Raw genomic sequence first — 20485 nt, forward strand, 5'->3', positions numbered from 1 at the left:
AGTTTGTGCCCAAACTGTACACATAACCCACACCTAGCGATTAAACCCACTGTCCAAATAAGGCTTCACGTTTTAAGATCCACTCTTCAAACGTCCCCCCCTTTCAAGACTTAGCTAAACTTAAAGCCCATCTCTCTCCCATTCCCCCTTCTAGGCTAGTACAGACCCATTCAGAAAGAACCGTTTCTCATGCATTTTCACTCAATTTACACACATGGCAAAGTGGTTTTGGTCAGTCATCAGATTAAAAAAAAAAACACATCTCCACCAACATGAAAAAAAAAATCCCCTTTCAAAGAAAAGTGCCCACATCCCGAACGCCACTATAGATCGCTAATAACCTGATCCCTAAACTTGCGTATGATCTATTCTCATGCGCTCGCTCGATCACATTTTCTGTACATTTCCACAATTCTCAAATCGTCCCACCCTTTGGAATGAAAAGTACTAATAATGAAAAAGCCCCTGCCCTGCCCGGCTAGGGTTAAAAAAAAAAAAAGGAGAAGTAGAGACATGCAAATGACAAGCAAATGGGAACAGACAAAAAGAAAGGCAGCTATAATAAACAAGACAAAGAGGAGGCTCATAGGAGCAGACTAGGAGTTTAAAAAGGGGGGATGGGAAGAGGGAAGAAGGGGAAGCTCAGTACAACAAAAAGAAGTAAAATACTCCCCGCATTTTCCATCCCCAGCAAAGTGCCCTCCAACCACACACAAAAATAAAATAAAATGAGAAGAGTCAACAAAAGGTGGCAGAAATGGAGACAAGCAGAGAAGAGACAAACAATATCACCCCACAGCAACCAGGTCACTTACTCTTTCGGACTGGGCAGGCTAGAGTGATGGTTCCATTGAAGCTTCGGGGTAACAAATCGCTACTGCTTTAGTTATTGGATTATTGTTATTATTCTATAACAAAGTCATTGCAATCGCCCCCCACCTCCCCGAAAAAGCAGCACACGTTTGACACCGGGGACCAGTATTTTGCTGGGGATTATTTGGTATCATTTAAACAGTCCATGCAAGTGCTGGAGGAAAAGATTTTTTTTAAAAAAGAGGAAGGAGGTGAAGAGGGGGAGAGGAATACTTACTCAGTGCAAAAGCGATGGAAGTGAGTCTTTTTTTTTTTTTTTTTTTTTTTTGTGGCGGTGGAAAGACAGAGGAAAACAGAGAGAGAGCCTGATAGCTGCTGCTGCTGAATATTATAATTGGACAAGGGAGGGTGAGTGTGTGTGTGAGAAAGAGAATGAGTGAGTGTGCAGGGGAGAGAGAGATAGAGAGAGTGTGTGTGTGTGAGAGAGAGGAGGGGGGAGGGAAGAGCTCGTTTGCGCCGCACTCCTCTCCCTGGCTGTAATTGTCTATTATTTCTGCAGGCAGCAGAGCAGCCTCGCTCAGCTGAGGGCTCCGCACCACAACAAGATTTACTTTAAGACACAGCTGAAGGAAACAGGAAGACTACACGTCACAGTCTGAATGACGTGGGCCAGGCCAAGCGCCCAATCGGGAGGCTCCTTCGGATTGAAGGGGGGATAGTGAACCGAGAACTTGGGAGGAAAAAAAAAAAAAAAGAGGGCTGGGGGGAGAAAGAGGAGGAGAAACTGGATCCCTTCCCCAGCCCCCCACCCAGTGCTGCAGGGAAGGAGACTTTATCACCTAATCTGGTGCTTCCATTGAGAGAGCCATCTGCAAGCAGCAGCAGCTAAGAGCAGCACTTGATCTACTTCTGAATCTTGCCACTCACTCCAGGTCCTGCAGTGCATGGCAGATCAGTTACCTAAAGAGCCGCAAAGCTCGTCTGGGTGATGTTACTGCACAGCAAAAGCTGCACCGCAGTTATGGATAAGTAAATGAAAGGAGACACCCTACCTCAGCTATTTAGTAATTTGGGGGCGGGGGTATTTCAAGATAAAGTAACTTAAAAAAAAAAACGGAAATAGAGAAAAGTCTTCAGCAAAGTGAGGAGTGCTGACCAAGGTACCCCAACGTTATTCACTAAGAGTTTAGATTTTTTTCTTTCCACAATTCTACCAGCCTCTGTGTGTGTGTGTGTGTGTGTGTGTGTGTGTGTGTGTGTGTGTGTGTGTGTGTGTGTGTGTGTGTGTGTGTGTGAGGGGGAACTGTACAAGTTGGAAGCCAATCTGTCCCTGTTCCAGGGCTATCATTGCTGTGAATGTTTAGGAAGTGGTGGCAAATCATATCTGGCAGCATCATATACTAACTAGAGCAATAGTAGCATTAAAAAAAAAAAAAAAAAAAAAAAAAGCCAAAGCACAACAGATATAAGAAATTTCCTGCAACCCAGACACAATAACCCAAACCAGTTACTGTGTAGGAATGCCAGTTTGGATACAGTACTTAAATACTTCTTAATTCACTGGTTACAAACTTTAAAAAATTAGTTATTTCAAAACTTCGTATCAATCTTAAATACAAGGTGTAAAGAGGATTCACTTTCTATTGAATGTGATGCTGCAACTTTAACTGAGCCCAACATTTAACTTATCACTTGTGAGACAGAAAATAAACGAGCAAAAAAGAGCATCAGGTTGCACCGTGTCCAAACAAATGGCTTTTAATAAACAAGATTAATTGCTCCTCACTTTTATTTACTATGGACTTCTCTGACTCAGACATAATAAAAGCGTGCACCTAAAGTTCAGATTAACTTAAATATATACTTAGCTAATTGAACACCGATTGACTATATACTCTGCTGTAAATCAGTAGGAGGGGAAATCAGTATCTTCCCAATATCTCTGGAATGCAATTAGATCAGAGTGCGGTCAGGTTTTACACTGGTTAGCGCAGATTTACGACGTGTGCTAACAGTAAAGACACAGACATGTTAATACTCGGACATGTTAATTTCTATAAGAAAACCCCCTGTTTGAAACGGATGATGTTGAAGTTTGCTTTAAAAATATGTTTAGGCATACACACCGCAGGAAAAGAGGGAAAAACAAACCTTTGGAAGGAAAAGTCAGAGCAGACAGGTTAAGCCGCTTTGAAAAAGGTAAGAACAGTGTTTAATATGTGTGAAAATAAATATCCGTCTCTTGATTTATGTACTTGTTAAAATATTAACTTACTTCTCTGCTTCATAATATTGCTAAAACAGTTGCCAAATAGATAGATGCATACACCACAGTCCGTGGGTTTAGCATTTTGTGTCTCTTAAGATCCCCGTTCAGTTAATGGACCTAAATGTCCTATTTGGGGATATTTTCAAGGTCAGCCAGGCTAATTTCTGGGGACCGTGTAACTTCTATATTTGGTTCATTCTTTGTTCTTATTTTCAACATCATGCATCAAACAATTTTAAACAAAGTGCCCGGGCACTCGCAACTCAAAACCCAGGCGTGAGTTTAAGAAAAGAGAGCGAGCTAAACTTCTCAAACCCTGAGCCGGTAAGGTGTGAAAGAAAGCAGAGCTAAGAAGTGGATTCTCGCGGGAAAGGACTGATGGGCACTTCAGCCCAGACGGGGCTGGGTAGCTACTTGAGCGCAATGCCGGGGAAGTTTGTGGATCTGTTGCTTTGGGAGGGAAGTTCTGGGGACCAGGCTATGCAACGCTGCAGGCAGCGGAGGGCGAGTGCAGCAGGCTTGGTGCTCTGACCCCGGCCACCAGTGCCCCGGCGACTCCCGCAGCTCCCAGTATAAAACCTGCGTCTCCCCTCCCTTCTGGGGCAGACCTGCCGTACAGTGCCTCGCCCTCTGCTCCGCTGGCTACGTTATGCGGCGACGCAGGGATCTCTCCCCCCCCCCTCCCCAGGATCTGTCTTGTTAAAGGAGAGCGGCAGCTTCCAGCCTGGACACGTGGATTTCTGCTGCGGCGCGCTGACCTGTCACCAGCCATCCATATAATGTGGGTGGCTGAAATTTCACAGCCCCCGTCTCTATTTAGGCTGCAGCTCCCCGTGTCTCTTTCTCCAAAGAGAAAACTCCCGAATATCTGATCCCACTCCCCCATCTGTTGTCTGATGCGTTAGGTGACGCGGAAAAGTCAGCCATCAGTTATGGGACAACACGTACACTCTATCCACACGCTCCGGTGCTGTGTATTCCCCCCCTCCATTATTTCAAAGAGTGAACACAAGTTTAGAAGCCTTCCCGGTCACTAAACTGTTAAAAAAAGGTGCCGCAATGTACTTAATGCTGCGTGTGCTTTGAAAACCGCTGCCTTACCTGTGTTCAAAGGGATAGTGGTGGCTATTTACCCTCCCCGTGGACGCATAAAGGCGATTGCTCCATTCTCTGCTCCTGGTTTTGTTTGCTTGCTTGTTGTTTCTTTACATCCCATTTGAAAACAAACCAGAAAGTCAAAGTCAACTCCCATTACTAGTAATCGTCGTGTCCAACGGAGGAGCTGTCACTCTACGTGCAGGCTGTCAGCTCAGGGGGTTTCTAGCCATAGATGCCCATGGAACAGCCAACCAACCTGGACTTGTTCATAAGCGGAATGCCAGAAGATCAGTAGCGGTGGCAGCTGCAGGCATTCCCTAGTGGGAACCCAATTGCTTATGCCCCTCTGAAGTGATGTTTGTTTAACTAACAGCTTAAATGTAAACAGAAATGATCGCTTAATATCACTTGGAATAAACATTTAACATAGCTCTCAGGGAGCAAAGAGAAAACGTAAAGATGCCTCTAGTTAAATCGTTCATTCTTTTCCCCCCTCCTTCCGCCAAAGTCATGAGTCACAAGAAAATACAACAGATAAAAAGCCCCTAATTACAGCTCACCACATTGCTGTATTGTGGAGTGAACTCGTCATTTAGTAGATAGCATACTATGCATAGATGAAAAAAAGTGAAAACTTTTATCATTAGAATGTAATATTATCCGAAACTGATCCATTAGCCAGCCTCGGCTTCGCCCGAGGCACCAAACTTTCCAATATCAAGATATTAACAGATGGTGGTAACCACATGGTGAGATGTTGCTTAGAGCATCCATAATTTCACTCAGGCCTAAAGGACTGAATCCCATATAGCCAACGTGTATTCTGTATTGGCCCTTCTACTTCTCCTTCTGCCTCTATTTCAAGATTCGTTTTTTTTTTTTACATTACAGCTCTCAAGAAGCTTTTATTTTTTAATAAAAAAAGTTCTTGGGGGTGACTGAAGAGTTCCAAATATTCGTGCTACCTGACGTTACCATTTACCCCTCTTTTTACTTGTGCAATTTAGTATTTCACTAAACAGAGATGAAACACGAACAAATACCAGGGGGCAACCTTTCAGTGGAAAGATTTACTGAAAGGAAGTGGCTAGAGGTGAGTGCATTTGTCTGCATATCTCAGTGCAACAGTGCAGCAAGACTCAAACTGGAATGCAATTATTTGACGACACTTAAAAAAACAAGTAATATTTTCTTTTAAGCGTGGGCATAAATCTTTTGGTGAAATGTAATTTGCCCCTAACCGCTAACAAACAGGTTTGTAGGAGCAGCAGCACCTGAGTTGCTGGCTAAGCGAATAACGAGAGAAGGAAGCTGCATTACAAATTGTTACTGAGGCAAAACTCTCTAGACCAGAAAGTTTCGGATTAGACATAATAAAAGTGGAGGCACTTGCTTCCCATCTATGCATGATGTTCCTGTTCCGAATAGCGCCTGTAACGAGGAATTTCGGATGTTTTCATCTCACACCACACATTACTTCCTTGGCAGAGTTTGGAAATCAGCATCGGAGGCAGCGTGGCCACAGGATCTTCTCGCCTTGCTGTGGCAGCAGAGGGCAGCCGCCACAGCAATGGCTCTCCCTTTGCCTTTCCTCTTTCTGAACCCGTCCTTCGGGCTCTTCAGCCAGGCTCAGATCCTGCAGCCACTGCACTCAAGGGCACCCGTTCCATGAACTTCAGCGGGTGAAGGATCGAGCCCTGAGCCAACCTCTGTTGGTTCCCAGCTGAGTTTCCACCACTCATGTCATTTGCGGTGCCTTCTCCTCCATAACCTCATCCCATTCCCTCCTTCGGAGAAATTTCACTCGCTCTACAGAAGTGGGAACGCAGACTCGCCACAAACGGCAGCATAAAGGGGATGCCCGTCTCCATACCTCACACATGGAGTACTATTTCCACATGGCCCCTAATCCAGGAGGCTAGAGCTCCACGGTAGCTTCTCTGTGCCAAGCCCATACACAAGTTCCTAGCTTTACCTTCCACAAATTAGTCTATTTCTCCCCCCCCCCCCAACCCCCCTGCCATTTGGTTGGCCCGTGGGGTTTTGTTGCTGCAGAAAGTCTGATGGCCGTTGGAGATAGGTGCTCAGACAAGAAGTAAAGGAATATGAAATGAAAGTCTAAGTTAGATGTCAAATCCTAAGGACTGATCACGAACAAGCTTTCTGACCATCTTTAGGTTATTATTATTATTGCATCTGAAGAAGTGAGGTTCTTACCCACGAAAGCTTATGCTCCCAATACTTCTGTTAGTCTCAAAGGTGCCACAGGACCCTTTGTTGCTTTTTAGGTTATTAGTGACCATAAATCTGAGATGTAATTGAGCCTGACCCGAACATCTTTGATTTGATACCTTCTCTTCCTTAAGTCAAGACATATGTCTTGGTGGACATATTTTCAATGTGACTTGTGCCATGTAACAGAAGTAACGTGCGGCTTCTTTATCCGTTTTATCTCGCACACTCCCCACTGAGATACTGGGCTGGGGAGGTGGGAAAAGGACCTGATTAAATGAAGGAGTTGGAGGGTTTTGTGTTTGTTAGCGAACGTCAAATAGTATGGGGGCTAAAGCCTGGTTTACATTATTTTAAGTTAGACCTTTAAAAAAGGATTGCAATGTTGATAGATGTTAACATTCTATTTTCCAGCATTTTGCGAGATACGCTGCTCTATGCCATTCATCATGCCAGAAAAATCAAATGCGGCTTTACTGGATATTCCATCGTGCCAGACGTTCTCCCCAATACACCATTACTGAAATGCCTTTTATAGCAGTTTACAAAATCGGGGGTCTCTCTGGTTGGTGGGCTATCTAATCTATCTACTTATCTAGTCGAGGGACTGCACTCAACAATGGTAATACTTACTCCCGTAAATGTAGGCTGTGACATGGGGAGTCTATTAAACAGGGTAATTCCTCCAAATAGTCGTAGAAATACTGCAGCGTTCCCGTTCTTACACATTTTGTTCCGCATACACTGGCTGTCCTTGCCACATGTGCTGGGTGATATTTTATTGCAGAAAAGTGTCGTTTAAAAAGAAAGGGGGGCGGGGCAAGCGACCCAAACCAGGAGGATTCACAAGAAGTTCTTGATAATGGAAGTTAAGGAACTAGCAGTAGCGATGTGCATTTACCTTTCAGGAAAAGTTTTTTTTTGCTTCTAAAGATGATGGTATTAAAATGCTTTAATAAGCAGGTTTTAAGTATGTTCTGATGCATGACAGAACGTAGCAAACTATACATAAGAATTCTGATTTATTCTAGACATAAATCGAACTTAAATGGTTGGCCTTTTCCCCCCCTTTTCTTTATGATCTCTCCTGGCGGTTTCGTTGCCCTTCACCGCTCCCAAACCCCACGCTCAGGGCTCTTGCTCTTTCATTTCCAACACAGCAACAATTCCAGATTGCCACCCGGATCACAGGGAACTATACAGTTAGAGCCCGATCCTGCCCAGTGACTTAGAGGGAGCTTTCCCTTAGAGAGGAATGCAAGGCAAGACGGGATCAAGGGTTTGCAAATAAGGCTACAAGAGGCGAAGAAAAGCAATCAGTCCTAATAAGCATTCAACATAATTGTGTATAGGTATAACCAACCCCACCACTTCTTGACTTCATACATTCTGCTGGGATACAGAGGGGACTCAGACTCAGAGCACTTGGGAGGTGGGGGGCTCTGATTCTTCAGTCTTTCGGCAGGCAAAACGCCCAGGGCAGTCAGTCGACCTTTGCTTGGAGGACTGAAAAGGCAGCTTCTGCAGAGGTGGAAAAATAAACACCCTTTCTCACTGCAGACTTAGAGGGAAAACGATCCCCCTCCCCACCCAAAATAAGTGGTAAACAGGTGGGAAATAATAATACATTTTAATGAATGATAATGTCACATAGGCTTATGCTATTAATCATAAGTAATACTCATGTTACCCTGTGCTTGGGGAATCTTAGGAAGCCAGGAACAAATGTACAGCTAAAGGCCAAGCACCGAAAGGGAGTGAGAGGAATATATTACTAAAGGTTTCTGTTTGGTTCCCACCCCCCCCCCCCCCCAACACTGACTCCTTTGTATGGGTGACATATTTTGTCTTCCCTTGTAGCTTTGAGTGCTGCAGGGGCTTTGGAACAAGGGTGCAGAAGTGTGTGAGACAGCACAGGGAGATAGGCTAAATTTGGCAGGTGAATGACTCTCTTGAATTCTTTCCTTTTTTTAAAGACTCTTGAGGCTGCCTAGAGTTGAAACATTTTGCAAGTGGGGCTATGGGTGACCTCGCTCCAGCCCTGCACCTTGCAACCTTCTCTCTAAGCGTGTGCAGCCTGAACAGTGGCGCATCAATAAGCATGTCTGTAATTAAATGCACACTCTCCACTCACCAGGCCTCTCTTGCCCTGAACTCCCCTCGCTCTTTTTAGTCGTACCAGAGAAAAGGCTGCGGCCTCAGCTAACGCAGGCGCCTGTGCCAGGGCTCGGCAGCAAAAAAAAAAAATATTCCCCAACGCCTCCAAAAAACTAGATCCGCCTCCCCGAACCGCACAAATCAAGGCAGGAAGGGGAGTAGGAAGTCCCTGGGCCAGCAGCTGTCTGGGCACGTGGAGTATGGCAGGTTTTCGCGTTGAATCAGTGCCCCTTGGGGCCACGTGTGTCGCCCTTACCTCCAAGCACCAGCTGCAGCGGCTTCGTCTCATTGGCAAGGAAGGGTACATGCTGTTTCTGCTCCGTCCCTTGAGCGCATCCCCCAACCCCAGAGCAATTGCAAGTGCAGTTCCTCTTAGCGTATGAAACGGATTCCAGTCTATGGTCCACTTTCCCGTTTTGGTTGATTGTGATTCACTTAAGCAGTGACACTGATTATTTCCTGAGCGCTATGGAAGTTGGAACTCAATAAACATTCATCCTAAGCCACAGCCATAGAGTTTGCACCTAAAGTTTGGGTACGTGCAAATCTCTTCGCCCCCCCCCCCCTTACAGAGATAGAACCGATTCACAAAGGTCAGAACCAGAGCTCAAATTTCCCTAAAGTTTGAGGTTTGTCAGATCTGAGGGTTTCAGGTCAGATGAAAAATTAAGACCCCCAGGATTTAAACTTCCCCCAAATTCTGCATCCTCTCTGAAAATAATGATGTTTATTCCAAGGTGACAGCTTTGCACAGTGACACATTTCTTTCTTCGAGGGGAAAAAATGGCAGAAGAAAACTTCAGAAATATGTTCAGGACCATTGCTGACTCGACCATTCCTTTGTACTAAGACAATGAAATAGAAAATGATAAAGATATGTTGTTAAAAGGGCCTTTTCTTTAGTCATTTTCCTTGTTGCATTCCTTCAGCAATCAAACAGATGACACTAGGGCTGAGAACGTGGGACACGGGCTGAGAATGTGAAACAGTTTTTACTTTCCTCTTCTGAACTGGGGTGCAAACCTTCTAGTATACAAAAAACAAGAACAACAAAAGTTAGAAGTCTGTCTATTTATGATAGTAATCTCTGATCATTTAGGGCCTGATTCTGCTCTTACTTACACTGCTGTAAATCAGGAGTAACTCCACTGAACCCAATGGAACTACATCAGTTTGTGTGTGAGAGAACAGGGTTCCTAATATCTGTAACCATTACATTTTAAGTCTTTGTCTACACCCCTTGCCCTAGCCCTCTCTACAACCCCCCCCCCAAAAAACAACAACAACAACAACAAAACCTTTAGGAACAGAATACCTTCAACCTGGAGAGTAAATATCATCTAAGTGGTTCAGCAAAGGGCAGTTCAATTCATGGATCTTGTATTGATGGAAATAGAATTGTTAAAAAAAAAAAAAACCCACTCCAGAGAAGAGAAAGTGAACTAAACTAATCCTATTAAGCGCGGTAGCATGTTTCTGTGGAGCGCACGGAGAGATTAAGCACAGGAAAAGGGATAAGTGCTGCTTCAGTTTCACTAAACTAATGTGACAACTTGTCATTGGAAATCTTTGCAGCTTGTTAGCAGATGACTAGCTGATTCAGATATGTTTTCTACCATTTCCTTTGTGTCTGGGGGTTGTGTTTTTTCTTTCCAGTTCCTTTCTTATACATACTGCTTTATTTTGTTTTTTAATCCTTCCTGTCTCCTTCAAGTCAAAACATTTAACTTGCTTTAATCAATATTTTGTTTTGAAGATGTCCCTTGACTTTTTATTTGTGCAAATTAACCTTCATGGGCACCTCATTCATTCATTAACCTCAGCTGGATTGCATGTCCCCTGTACATGGCATTTGGGGTATGACATATTTGTGTAAGACCTCCCAGATATTACAATGAGTGTGTATAGTAATACAAATAATGTTATGGTGTGGTTTTAAAAAACTTGACCCAGATTTCTTTCTTTCTTTCTTTCTTTCTTTCTTTCTTTCTTTCTTTCTTTCTTTCTTTCTTTCTTTCTTTCTTTCTTTCTTTCTTTCTTTCACTAGATTCAGAAAGAAAAAGTATAGTAGTCCTTGCCCATTTCCATGTCATGGCTGTATGTATGTAAGGGCTGAACAAAATAGCTAAGCTGGGAGAAATTTTAGAGTCAGTAATTTCTTTTCCAAAGCAGGTGTCCAATTTGTTTGGAAACTGTGCTGCCTTTTTTCTTTTTCTTTCTTTCTTTCTTTCTTTCTTTTTTTCATCACCCCTACTTCTCTCCTCTTCCCTCCCCCTTCTCCCCCCGCACCATTAAAGGCGTGCTTGTTGAGTAAATGGAAAAAAAAACATTTGACAACATTAAAGGAAGACTGTTTAGAAAAGGAAGGCCCTGCTGAGGTGTAGAGGAAGCCTGTTTATTAACACTGGACACCTCTTATCTGAGGCAGCTCCAGATGGATCTCCCCTTGGTAATTTCCACTCTGTGCCAAGCGGGGTTAAGCAGGGTAACCACCTTGACGTGGGTTCATGATCACTAGGGGATCTTCGGCTTCTTCAGAAAAAAACTTTCAGCTTGTTTTCATTTCATTTTCTTTTCTTTTGTTTTTTCCCTTCCCAGGATCTCTGGACTCGTCTACGGGAGGGATCTTTGCACAATGATGTAGCCATGACATCAGTGTATCTGCTGCAGTGTAGATATGCTGGTATGCAGTGGGGCGTATTCCAGTTTGAAGTTGCACCCGTGAACACCCTGCTTTACACCCATGGAGCACATCCCCACTGAGTATTTGCAGAAGTGTAGCTACGTAGCTGCAAAGATCCCTAACACAGACAAGCTGTCAGTAACTATGGGGAAGGAAAGGTAAGGGGAGAAGGCTAAAACTCAGAGTAAAAAGGCACGTGGGTAGATTTACCTTTCTGGTTGTAAATTGCTCACTTCTGGGATAGGGCCAGGTTTTGACTGAGAGAGAAAATAGTTCAAATCTGTCAATAATTAACTGTCACAGAATTAGTGCTATCTCAACAAATTGTCACTTGGTAACACCTCAGGTTCAGACTTTTCCTGGGAAAAGATTGGTTGAGTGGCACTGGCCATTACATTTACCTACCCATCAAGTGTAGTTTAACATCCTGCTCATTCTAAACATTTCATTCCTGACACATTTACCCATAATCCATATTTTTGGGAGAGTATTTTTTAAGATTAACCGTTTGCACTTTTCCAATTCCTGAAATGCAGCATTATTACAATGCATGTACAGATGAACAATATGGACTAGATTTTCTCCTCCACTGAGGTCCGCTAAATGAGACACCTGTGGCCAACAACTATTGGTTATAGATTCCTGATTCAGAAGCTGTCATGATCCTGGTCCTGATATAAATTAGAACAACGATGGAGCTGCTTGGATTTCCAACAGTTGGCTAAGAGCCCTCGGGGACCATACACCATCTGTAAATTGGTGGAGTAAAGTTATGTACTCTACCTCAATCTCTCCCTGCTCTTTCATGCCTTTTCCATCCCCTGACATGCCATCTCTCCCCTTATGATGGGGTGGTTGGGAAGATTGGAACAGGAGTGGGCACTATTGGCTTTATCCCATGGATAGTTCTCTCCTACCAGGAGAGTCTTGGCCGGCAGCTGTGTCCAGATTCTGATCTCATCTGTCTCTATACCCTTATTTGGCCTTGCAACCAGATTTCACCAGGGCCTGTGAGGTAGAATGTGTTATTAATAGTATTACAATGCTCGGTTTTTATTATTTTCTCTCCCTCTCTCTTTAAAAATCATTCTATAATAATAGAGGTGGTGTTGGTATCCAGTGTTTAATCAGCATCTTGTTAATACTTTCACACATTACAGAAGTAGCAAGTGCTGGCCTTACTATTGGAATGTCATCCCACGCTGACTCTTACTTTTCCATTTTAAAATTGTAAGTGAATTGTCAGTGTGGACCAGATCCAGTGGAGCTCCACTGAATTACAGCAGCTGACGATATGGAACAATACTTGTGAAAGTTGCTGGATTGACAGACCAGGAAACTGTGTGGTGTGGTGTGTTACAGTAAACTATACAGTAAACTATATAGTAGATGCTAGGAGTCCAGACTTCCTGATAAATTGTCACGCCAACATACCACAATCCTGCTGAAGACGGATCCACCTCTTGGAGGTTAGAAGACAATTTGTTCTTGATACCCATTCATAAATCAAGCGCAACACCGTGCCCAATGTAGCTTTTGGTTCCTTCCCCACCATAAAGAAGACCTTGTGACTCTAACTGATTTTGATTTTAGTTTTGATTTTTTTGCTTTAGCTTTCTAGCGTGGATTGGCCCTCAGTGTGAAGTTGGTAAAAACAGTCATTGTCTAGTACCTAGTCTCCTGAAGGCATTTAAAAAACCATATGTTTTAACCAAAGTATACCGTATCTACAATGTAGCTGAAACAGTGCTAGATGAAACAGATTTTAAATCACTATTTGGAAATAGTTTCATTGTTATCTCAGTCTGGTGATTCACTGCAACCAGGGGTGGCAGGTTTGTAGAAATTTTGGTAGTGCCCAGAACCTGCCCCCTCTAACTCTGCCCCCCCCAAACTCCGCCCCCACCTGCCTAAGGCTCTGGGAGGGAGTTTGGGTGAGGGGAGGAGGTCTGGGGTGCAGGCCTGGGGTTGGGGCAGGGGATTGGGGTGCAGGATGGGTGAGAGGCTGGGCTCTGGGAGGGAGTTTGGGTGGGAGAGGGGGCCTGGGGTGCCAGCTCTGGAATGGAGTTTGGGTGCTGGGTGCAGGCTCTGAGGGTGCAGGAGGGGGCAAGGGGTGCTGGCTTTGGGACAGAGTTTGGGTGCTGGTTCTGGGCTGGGGGTGGGGGTGCAGGCTCTGGGAGGGAGTGCAGAGGGCTGGGGTGCAGGCTCTGGTAGGGAGTTTGGGGGCAAAAGGGGGGTGCAGGCTCTGGGAGGGGTGGGGGGATGCAGTGCTTACCTGGGGCTCCTAGGCAGGGCAGGCTGGGAGTCTCCATGTGCTGCAGGGGCACTTGGGGAGGCACACAGACCCCCCCCCCCAGGGGCTGTAGGGAGGGGCTGGCAGCCATGTGGAGTGAGCAGGGAGAAAGCCGCTCAGCTGCGCTGCACTGCCAGTGATGAGTGGGGGCCCTGGGCTGTTTTAAATGGCCTGGGGGACACAGAGGAGGGGTGGGGGCAGAAGGCGGGGCCGAGGGAGAGACCCAGCCCCAAACATTGCTGGAGCCAGGCCCCAGGCCAGGAATATTTCTGGTGCCCAGATACCACGGGCCCATAGGACTTACCGCCCATGACCGCAACTGGTGGCCAATCTGATCGGGCAAGCACCAGTGCACATTGGTCTAGTTATTACCATCAAACAGCTTCTAGGTCCACATTACAACCCGTTCAATGTTAACCTGTCTGGACTAGACATTAAGCAGGCAGTCGCATAGCCAGGTGGAGGGAAGAGGGGGAGCGGGAAAAAAAAGGCGCCACCCGCTGCAGCGCTTTTACTGACGGGGCAGCGCTCCGGGTCTTTGGCGGCACCTCGGCGTCGGGACCTTCACTCACTCCACAGGTCTTCGGCAGCATTTCGATGAAGCTTCATTGCCGCTGAAGACACCTGAAGCGAGTGAAGGTCCCGCCACTGAAGTGTCGCTGAAGACCCGGAGTGCCGCCCGGTCAGAAAAAGCGCTGCAGCGGGTGGCGCCTTTTTTTCCCCCCGCTCCCAGGTGAGTAAAATTAAAAAGTCGCCACTTGTGCTCGGTGGGGGAGCAGCCATTCCCCACCCACCCCCCAGCTACGCTACTGTAAGCAGGTGGCAGCTGTCAAATATTTGGATTAACATCATAGATAGTGCTGGAGAATGCTCAAAAGACATCATGTTCATATAGCAGCAGCTGTTGTCATGTTTCAGGCCTTCAGTATCTTCTGTGTGGATATCATGGCATCAGGCCTGCTACAAAGTTGTGGATATATAGAACCACGGTTATACCAACTCTGTTGTATGGATCTGACTGGTGGGCACTGAGAACACTGAAGAACACTGGATTGACATTCTCCATTTTCATCATTTCTGTCAGCAGCTCCATATCAGTGGCAGGACAATATCAGAAACGGGGGTATTCAAAGCTGAACCCAGCTACCACCTCCACCATCCCTGGTTCAGTTTCAGTGGCTTTCTTGGTGTAAGCATATTGGAAGTCTGTTTATTTAATAATGGTCTCTTCAGTCTAGCAGAGAAAGTATAACATGATCTATTTGCTGGATGTTGAAGCTAGCCAAATTCAGGTTGGAAATAAAGACATTGTTAACAGTGAGAGTATCACAGACCAGGACATGGGCGGTTGTGCCTAGTGGTGCGAGTAGGAGTTAGGGCTACTGGTCACAGCAGGACTCATGCCTGGTGGTTAGAACAGAAGTCAGTAGCCAGGAATCAGAGCCCAGGACCAGACCTGCAGTCAGAGGCAAGGTGCCAGAGCCAATGGTCAGAGCTGAAGTCAGAGGCCAAGAATCGAAGCCGAGTGTGGAAAGGCTGGCCGAAGGCAGGAGCAGGTTGGGTCCAAGGCAGGAAAAGGGCTTTAACAAGACTGGAACAAGGCGGGAGTAAGGCTGGGAACAAGCAGGCACAGGACCTATTACAGCTGTGGGCAAATGCTTTGAGTGTAGCCAATCAGGCAGCCAACTACAAGCTAGCTGTGCTCGTTAGGTTGCCCGGAGACTGGCACTGCTGCAACACCCTGATTCCTGATAGTGTAATTAACCACTGGAACAATTTACCAAGGGTTGTGGTGGATTCTCCATCACTGACCATTTTTAAATCAAGATTGGATGCTCTTCTAAGAGATATGCTCTAGCAATTATTTTGAGAAAGTTCTATGGCTTGTGTTATACAGGAGATCAGACTAGAGAAGCACAATGTTCCCTTCTGGCCTTGGAATTTATGAATCTTTGAATCTATAGGAGTGGAAGACCAACAAATTCCAAAGCCCGTGTACAAAGGAATACTGCTACATGGCCAGTGATCACTTGGGTGCCAAAACTGAATATACAGTCAGACCATCTTAAGTGCCTTGCCAAAAACCAATCTGGGAGACAATCGATATGATTTGCAAGGAGACCATGACTCTTTGGGATTTGCCAGGATGATGACTGGAAACTGTTTCCTACCTAGCATGGCCTTTATTGTAATGTAGGTGAGACATACGTGATGCAAACAGTTGTCCAGTAGTAAACTGAGCCCAACAGCTCACATAGGCCACTGAATAGCTGCCAGATGCAACAACTCTCAGTCATTTGTCCTGGATTGGCTCACACACTACTGCAGTGCCCTAAAAATGAAAGGGTCAGAGCCGGAGTCAGAGCTGAAGTCAAAGGCCAAGAATCGGAGCTGAGGGTCAGAACTGGGTTAGCTGGAGTTACATAACCAGTACTGTACGCATCCCTGTGTTAGCCCCCATCTTAAATGTCTTGTGTAACTTCAAATAATAAAATGAAGGATGTTTGCTAGTTAACATTGTGCTCTACCCCACTGAAATAATCAGCCGGATATTGGCCTGCAAATGTAACTTTATTTTATATACTTACTTTCCTTAGCTTGGTGTTTTCAAAAGAGAAAAATTATTTTTGTAGGTGGATTATCACCTAAGCATCTTCTTTTTATAACTTCCTGGATGTTTAATTAATTTATTTGAAGAGAGTATAACAACTGTTTTTCAGAAAAAAAAAGTTTGCTGATTTACAATCATGCCTATTGCTTTAAGAAGACAATGCTCTGTTTTATTTGTGACCTTTCAGCTTTGGGATCATAGGTCCAAATCCTGCAAAGATCTGAAGACCAAAATTTTAAGATAGGCATCTAGTTGGATTTACAAAATAATTTAATGTAAATGGGTTTCCCGTTGAAATCAATGGGAGTTAGGCACACAGGCACTTTTGAAAATCCCATTAGAAGCCTATTCACATCTTTAGGCATCTAAGTACTTTTAAAAATCTGGCCCTAAGTGCCCTCAGCTCCCACTGAAATAAATGGGAGTTGATGATGCTTGGCATGCTGCAGGACCAAATCCAAAATAATTTTGGTGCCTTTTTCTGGAAGAGGAATAGTTTTCCAACATCAGGGTCTAATGGCATTTATAATAACATCATAATTTCAGAGCATCAAGTTATTGAATTCTAAGAATGATCAGACTTACTTGACAGTGCTGTTTAGTTGCCCCTACAACAGAAATATGCTGTTTTATCTCCTAAGAGATTCTTGAGGAAGAAAATTCAATCTATACCAACGAGTAAGTTATTTTCCTCTCAAGGCATATTGATTTAAATATTGACTTCACTGCTGGAGGGTTATTTCACTCCACATTTCAGATATGCATGGTTAAGTGACAAGTATTTAATGTACCAATAAAAATGTGATTTCTGGCACTATAATCTTGTCTGTACAATTCTGACTTTTTAAATTCCAAAGTAGCCTAGCTTCCTAAAATAATTTATTTTCGTCTGAATCTGAATCCACTTTGCTCAATGTAAATGGGTTTCTTCCAGGTTAAAAAGTAAACAAACATTAAAACCCACTTACAAAACTACTTTGCACTACCTGCTAGCTTCTTTTATGTTCTTCAGAAGGGAATTTAGTTTCTGGACAACAGAAGTCCTTTATTTAGTAACAGAAAAAGTAATGCCACAGGACCTGCTGCCATTTGTCATAAATCTAGATTGAGAGTTCGCTGGGACATGGAATTCCTCTTTATTTCTTGTTAATACAGTGCCTCTCACTTGGGATTCCTGACTTTGATTAAGTCTTCTAGGAATAATAATAATAATAATAATAATTAATAATAATATATCACATGCCACTGAACAGCTAACTAAGGTTAGTTATTATTATTTTATTTTCTAGTAGTACCTAGGAGTCCCAGTTATGGACCATGACCCCATTGTGCTGGGCATTGTACAAATACAAAACAAAAAGATGGCCCCTGCCCCAAAGAGCTTACAGCCTATCTCATTGGAATGTTGTCTTCATTAGTGAGTGAATATTATTGAAACCCCTCATGCATGCTAAATTTCCCATTTTGTGTGCACACAACCCTAGCCTACCAACCCCAGGAGCCAATTTTAATAGGGCCCTCCCCCTGACCTCCCTTCATCCCACACCCCTCACCTTCAAGTCTCAGGCTTCTGTGGGTACATCTGCACTGGAATAAAAGACACACAGCATGGCTTTTGCTCGCCAGGGTCAGCTGACTCGGGCTCATGTGGATCAGACTGTGGGGCTAAATATTGCTGTGTAGACATTCCTCTTAAGCAGGGTCCTAGAACTCAGGCTCCAACCTGCGCCCAAACATATACACAGCATTTTACAGTCCCACAGCCCAACCCCATGAGCCTGAGTCTGCTGACCCGGGCCAGCCGCTTGTGTTTAATAGGTTGTGTAGATGTACCCTATGTGTATGTGTCCTGCAGCAGGAGGCCTCTGATGGTAATCTGAAAACTCTCTGTCCCTTCCTCTTCCTGTTCAAAATGAGTCAGATTTTTTTGGGGGGGGCAGATACCCCCAAATCAATTCTCAGATCTTCCTGGAAACCCTGGACCCTGCCCTGTGCCTAGTAGTGCAATTGGAGGGGCAGGAGCAAGTGACATTTCAGGGAGGAGTTGCATGCAAAAGATTGTTGGCCAGGCCTGCCCCAAAATGCAAAGGCCAGCTTTGGCTGTATTGTTTTGGTGTTAGTGTTGCCATCGACAGTTGCAAAGAAAGCACTGGAGTACGTGTATCCAGAGACAGGTCCTCTTCCCCTTAAAAATGTATTGTAGTTAAACTTACACACAGAGGGCTCAATTCACATTTTGTGCCAGCTCCTGGCCCCTCAGGACAGCACATACATTTGGATGGGGGTGCAGTAACGTGAGCTGCTTGAGACTTCAATTCAACCAGTGGGGCAAGCCACCAAGTCAATATGTTACTAGAGCACTTCTCCCAGATAGCCTCTTCTGGCAGGGGTTCTTGAGCCCTGGCTGGAATTTAAAGCTGCCCCGTCCTGAAAGAAACCCTGGGGGGAAATAGAGATTTGGGGTCAATACGGACACTTCCGCTGAGGTGAATCCACAGTAGGCACAAGGAGTAGAATTGTGGAAATGAATTTGTCCCATAATTTGTTAGAGATTGTTTAATTTATTTATATTTATTCAATTTCACCTTTAAGCAAGAAATTAGCCTTTCTCTCTGCATGCATTTTAATTGAAATCGTGATCTAAAGAAATGTGCTCTCTTTATTAACCCCAGCAGTGTAATTTTTCATTGTAAGACTCTGATTCAGAGGAAACGGTGTCACTAAAACAGACACACAACCCAAGAAAAAATGACAGCTTTCCTCAATCAGTTCCTTTCATGACCTTGATTTGAACCTTAATCTGTTTTAACTATGTTTTTTTTATTAGCCATTCAGACTTTGAGGTGATGCTAATTTTCCTGTTTTTAGACTATCAGTTTATAGGGATTTTTTAATGTAACTAATCAAGGTTGATTTATGTTATTTTGGCTATGATTTCTAATAATTACTGTTTTTTTAAGTATTTGCAGTTTTCTGCATATATCTGTCAAAATGCTACATATATGGATACCATGCTGTTTCTGTCACATTGTACATAAAACTCTTCTTTTTATTTATAACAAAATAACCATGAAAAATATTACGATATGAAGACTACAAGCCTGATCTTCTAATCTTTACTCATATGAACAATCTTTTCCTGCAAGTAATACCATTAAAATCAAGGAATACTCAAGAGAGGAAGGCTTTTCAGGATCAGACCCTATCTGAGGTGTCTGGAATAGAGAATAAATATATACTTAAATCTGTCTTCTAAATATTATAAAATGTTGTAGCTGATAACTAGTAATTTTCTTTGCCTATGGCATTAAAGAACAGATTGTGTTACTATGCTTATCTCTACCTTTACAAACAAATACACCAGAAAAATATGTTGAGTAGAAAAAACAGTGCTCATTATCAAATGCTTAATTAGATTTACTACAGGTTTTTGTACTTTTTGGCATAAACTTCAAAACATATTGCTGCATGGTTATTCTTTGAATTCTTTACAGTTTAAAGGAAGCATCTATGTATCTACAATATGTATTGATCTATAGATCTAATGCAATAGTATGTTATTATTATTATAATTATCATTATTTTATTTGCATTATGGTAGCATCTAGGGGCTCTAACCAAGATCAGGATCCTGTTGTGCAAAGCACTTTACATACAAATAGTAAGAGAATGTCCTTACCCCAAACTGTTAATTAAAAGCACTGCACAGCTATGATCTTTAAAGCTTGGCACATTTAATTAGATTTTCATTGAAACTTACAGATTTGATCCAGTATTTTGAGGACATGTACACGTGTGTCCTAGTGGTTAGAGGGGGTGGGCAGCTGTGAGCTGTATCACATGCCCTGTAGTTATAGGTGTCATTGGAACAATACCAAGAGAACAAACTTTGTAATTGTTCCATGGGCTAAACCTCTCAATGCATGTTCATTAGGGCTGTGTCAAATGATGCATTAATATTTTGTTAGAGAACAAACTGATCAAATAATTACAAATACAGTTGTACATTTGGCAAGCAGAGTTTTTACCCTGAAAAGGGAGAAGATGCTCAGATGCTACAGGGCTGGGCATCAGTATAACCCCCTTGGATAGAAAGATAGATAGACAAAAACTCCATTGATTATTCAATCTTCATCTTATTCAAACTTTATTTCTGCGAAAGAGCAATTCCCCTGCTCCCCACCATCAGGTTGAAAGCGTTGCCATATTTGTGATTACTTCAAGAGCTACTGGCTAATTTGGAAATATGTGGAAGTAGAAAAATGAATGATATATGTAAAAATGGATGAATATCCTTGAATGCTACATTAATTAACACAGCCATATAGT

General features: G+C 43.6%; 1 protein-coding gene and 1 long non-coding RNA gene across 3 annotated transcripts in view; one reads left to right on the top strand and one right to left on the bottom strand.

The window, feature by feature from the left end:
- PROX1 (prospero homeobox 1) overlaps window positions 1-1296 on the bottom strand; it is a 50496-nt gene extending 49200 nt beyond the window's left edge. Inside the window, exon 1 of the mRNA XM_054022603.1 lies at window positions 1091-1296. The gene's annotated coding sequence lies outside the window, so the exon portion shown is untranslated. The remainder of the gene's footprint in view (window positions 1-1090) is intronic.
- Window positions 1288-20485, top strand: part of LOC128834105 (uncharacterized) — a 52102-nt gene continuing 32904 nt past the window's right edge. For both annotated transcript variants that reach the window (XR_008444388.1, XR_008444389.1), the window contains exons 1-2: window positions 1288-1973; window positions 2930-3012. This is a non-coding gene — a long non-coding RNA (uncharacterized LOC128834105). The remainder of the gene's footprint in view (window positions 1974-2929; window positions 3013-20485) is intronic.

The sequence above is a fragment of the Malaclemys terrapin genome, chromosome 3 (assembly GCF_027887155.1).
Source record: "Malaclemys terrapin pileata isolate rMalTer1 chromosome 3, rMalTer1.hap1, whole genome shotgun sequence".
Lineage (NCBI taxonomy): Eukaryota > Metazoa > Chordata > Testudines > Emydidae > Malaclemys > Malaclemys terrapin.